Source organism: Lactuca virosa, chromosome 6 (genome assembly GCF_052849685.1).
Source record: "Lactuca virosa cultivar CGN04683 chromosome 6, Lactuca_virosa_CGN04683_v6, whole genome shotgun sequence".
Lineage (NCBI taxonomy): Eukaryota > Viridiplantae > Streptophyta > Magnoliopsida > Asterales > Asteraceae > Lactuca > Lactuca virosa.
The window spans coordinates 38,041,225-38,045,739 of NC_136431.1; the positions used below are offsets into that span (position 1 = coordinate 38,041,225).

At 34.9% G+C, this 4,515-nt stretch overlaps 1 pseudogene across 1 annotated transcript; it reads right to left on the bottom strand.

The window, feature by feature from the left end:
- Nucleotides 1-1,200: 1,200 nt before the first annotated feature.
- Nucleotides 1,201-2,852, bottom strand: LOC145121453 (flotillin-like protein 4 pseudogene; annotated as a pseudogene). Its single transcript, XR_013714591.1, has 3 exons — nt 2,276-2,852; nt 1,818-2,186; nt 1,201-1,722 (listed from the first exon to the last, which is right to left on the bottom strand). The product of XR_013714591.1 is annotated as a flotillin-like protein 4 pseudogene (transcript).
- Nucleotides 2,853-4,515: the final 1,663 nt, after the last annotated feature.

Below are 4,515 nucleotides of genomic sequence, written 5' to 3' on the forward strand. Positions count from 1 at the left end.
CTGCAACGAACATTAAACTATAAATATATCAAATTATTATATAAATAATATCCGATACATCCTTCCTTTAATTAATGTGTTTTACCATATACTTAAAGTTCAAAATTGAAAATGACAACTAGATCGAAGTATTAATGCTTTGATATTTTGCACTTTCTACCATCATTTAACACTTATATTTCTGTTTTGTTCATATTTTTGATAATTTCGAGATCTTTTTTGAAATTTTGGAGATAAGTAAACAATCTTTAACTTAGAATACAAAATATTTAAGAAATTGCGGTTTCTAGCCATACACAATAAATTATGTTTTATATAATTATAGTATAATTATCTAAAACATAAATTGTTATGTACGGTTAAAACATTTATATATAAATCACTATCTTTCTAGAAATTATTTATTTTGAATTATATATATTGGATATAGTTCCCAACTAAAGTTAAACGTATCCTAAGGATATATCTTTTCAAAGATTTTGATACTTCTAAAATCAGCTTAAAGTTAAAGAATTTGTTTATTTATAACCTAAAAAATAACATTTAACTTATTTATAACTTTTATAAATCAGCTTATAGATACACAAGTCAAATTTTACGTCCGACTTTTTGGTACATAATTTATTTATTTATAACATAAGAAATAACATTTAATTTATCAAAGTTTTTTTATGATTTAATCATTAAGATTCTAATTTAAACGTAACAATATTTTCCGATTCTTTTTGTAATTTATTATCGAACAAACTTTGCAATTTTTTTTAATTAAAACAAACTCTTAAACGTCTTGAAGTAAAACAAATCTAATATTTAAAAAAAATGTGACGACTTTTGTGGAATTTGATTAGATAATATAACAAAACTACATTAGATTATGTGACAATAACGTTATTTGAAATTCTAAAAGTTAAAATATACTGTATAAAATTTTAAACCAGATTTGTATATACTCATGACTTATCATATATATGTACCAATTATTTGGAAGAAATCTAAAAAAAATATAACAGTTATTCTAGATAGTATTTGGAAGAAATCTTATGAGATTTATTTCGTTACCAAACTCTGAAGAAAGTATATATCATATTCAACAATAATAAGCACTACCAAATATAAACGACAAACTTTAAACTAATTACAAAATATAAATGTCTAACTTTAAACAGTAAATTAACAAATATATTCAAATATTTAAACTAATTACGTCCACTGTGGTTGCGGTGGTTTAGATTCCGCGATCTTCCCCATCCAAGCTGGTGGCAACATCCCCGTTTGCTCATGAACGGTGTTAAACAACGGCGGCAACATTTTGTAAACGCCGGCGACCTCCTTCATCGCACCACCATCGCCGCTATCTCCACCACCATTTGCGCCGGTCCAGATGCTAATCTTCGGCTGCAAACCCTTAACAGCCTCGGCGTTAATCTTGGCGATCTCTTGATACATTCCACCATTAATCATCAAGTAATCCCTTAAAGCTCCATAGTTGCCTCCCATGGCATCCAAAAGTGTGCGTATGTAAGTACCTTGAGCTTGAGCAAGAGCAACAAGTCCCTCCGCCTCCTTCTGTTTTGCATATAACTCACCGTCGGCAACTTGTTGGCGGGAGTAGAGTGCCGCCTCTGCCATCGCCTTCTGAGCCGCCGCTTGTTTCTCCTTCTCGTAGAGAACTGCTTCTGCGGCTTTTTGCTTTCTGTAAAGTTCCCAATTCGCTTCTTGTACCTTTGTTTACATCGATTATTCAAATAGAAGCTTAAATTCATGCTTTATAGAGGATTGATTGAAAAATTGAGTTACGTTTGATATAAATTATCTACCTTGGTTTCATACTCAACGCTAGCTTTACTCAAGAACTCAGCCTTGAGTTTCTCCGTCTGAGTCAACGCGTTCATGATCTCAACCTCCTTCTGCAGCTCAGCCGCCCGCAGCGCCACCGCCTTGTTCGCCTCCACCTCCGCCACCTGTGAATCCTTGGCCCACTTTGCCTTCTTCATTGCCAACTCTGCATTTGCTTCAGCCACTTCAGCCTCTCTCTGGTTCTCAAACACCTTCACCTCCGTCTTAACCTTTATCTCCTCCTTCTTCCCCACTCCTTGTCTCTGTGTTGCTATGATCTTCGTCTCTGCGTCTATCTTCGCTGCATTCTGAATCGTCTGGCCTTCGCGAAGCTTGGATCCAATTTCACCCTGAATCAAATCATCAACCAATTAATCAATCGTTAATCATAAACTCAATATCTACATCTACATGAAAATATAAGATTAATTCAAATCACCTTCATCTTGGCTTCAGAAACATCGATCTTGGTTTGATTCGCAGCCTCCTGTTGGATCTTTTGGCCTAAATACGAGAAATATTCGTGTCCAGGTTCGTCAACCAATTGTTTGACATTGGCATTATAGATCAACAATCCGAACTGATTTAGTTCCAGTTGAACCTTATCGAACACCTCCTTCTTAAAATCCTTGGTACCCTTGAAAATCTCTTCCATGGTCATGGAAGCAGCAAGGACACGAGTCTCCCCCTCGATAATCCCCATGACAAGATCCTTCACATGGTTTGATAGCTTATCGTGAGGAGAGATAAGTTTGGCGTATTTGTGGAGACTATCGTCGTCGTCGATCCGGGGACCAATGGTGAACACGGCGGGGAGTTTGAAGGGGAGTTTCTCGGCGCTCATAGCGTGAAGATCGAAAGTGTAGTTCACCGGAGAGATGTCGAATTTGGAGCAGGACTGGCCGGGAAGTACCCATGCTTTCTTTGAGATTTTGATGTCGTCGATCCCGAATCCGGTGATCACCAGATACTCTGATGCATTTGCTACCCGATACATGGTCGGAGATCCTGAAAGGTTGCCGGAGTAGCAGGGTATTATATTTAAGTTTTTAGGTTAGTTGCATGATATATATAGATAGACGTAGGACTCCTAATCAATATAAAATTCCTGGTGATTTCCGATTGTTAGTATCTTTAGTTTAAGAAGATTATTCCCCGATTTTATAGTATATGAAATTATCAATAGAATTTACTTTCGATAATAACAAAATATTTAATATTATTGTAGAGATTCTAATTTTTTTCCTAGAAAAATAAAATCTCTATATTATGTTATTTTGTGATAAACAATACTCGCATTATTAATATAATGAATAGATAAATGATTTTTTTTTTTTTTTTGAAATAAATGATTTGGTGAAGACGTTAAGTGGGTGGTTTGGAGATTAGTTATGAGCAAAGGAAGGAAATTTAGATATTCATTATGTGGATGATGATTTATGAGTATGGGTAGAATTCTTGGCTAGAAATACATGTATTAAATTCAAACAAAATATATTGATGAAATGGTTTTTCCAAGAATTGAAACCATTATCAAAGGACTTTAGAATTGACGAACGAAATGGTGTGGGTGGAGATTGGTGACTCACATCTTTGGCTTGGACGTTAAGAGCATATAAGAAGGTTGCAAGTGAATTGTGAGAGGTCATGGTCATTGATGAAGACGAAGAGGAGAATGTTTCAAAGGGGAGATCGTGTATTGGTGGGATGTTAAACCACCAAGCAAATTACACTATTTTGCTTGTAAATAAAACGTAATATAGTAGTAAAAAAGGGAATCGAATCCACGGGGAAATTGTTGTAATTCAATTACCAATACAATACAATTGAACAAGTAAAGTAACACTAAACAAACCAAAGTAAACCAAAAATGGCGAGTTTTGTGATTTGCTTGAAAACTAAAAGACTTAAGAATTAAAATGTTTGCAATTAAGTAAGATGGTGAGATGCTCAAATATTAGAGAGAATTGATCAACGAAGGCAATTCAACATAATGAATACTTGTTTGTCTACCATTAGGATTCAATAAGTAAGTTTATCATTCAACCCAAATTGGTTATAACTGTGACAACCGTCAATTTCTGGTCAAGTCAAAGTCAAATAAAGTCAACAAGTCAAACCGGTCAAATCAATTAACCTTGCATGTTAGGGTATACATTATGTTACTACTGTACAACTCGCTATTTTAATAAGAAGTTATCACTTGAAAAATCCATATGTTGAGAATTCTCAAACCCTAATCAGGATAAGTGATGGAACTACTTGGTAAAACACTATCCCATACCCCTCGGGGGCGTATAACATTCATAACGAGGCCTAACGAGGTTTACAAACCTTGCGTGACGAAGCTAAACATCCAAAAAGGTCACAAACGAAGTCTCTCTCAAACCTCTCTCGCTCTATCTCTCTCTATCTCAAATCTCTCCAAGTATGTAAAATCTCTCCCAAATCTCTCCAAGTATGTGAAATCTCTCCCAAATCTCTCTAAGTATGAGAAATCTCTTCAAGTATGTGAAATCTCTCCCAAATCTCTCCAAGTATGTGAAATCTCTCCCAAATCTCTCTATGTATGAGATATCTCTCTAAGTATGAGAAATCTCTCCAAGTATGTGAAATCTCTCCCAAATATCTCCAAGTATGTGAAATCTCTCCCAAATCTCTCTAAGTATGAGAAATCTC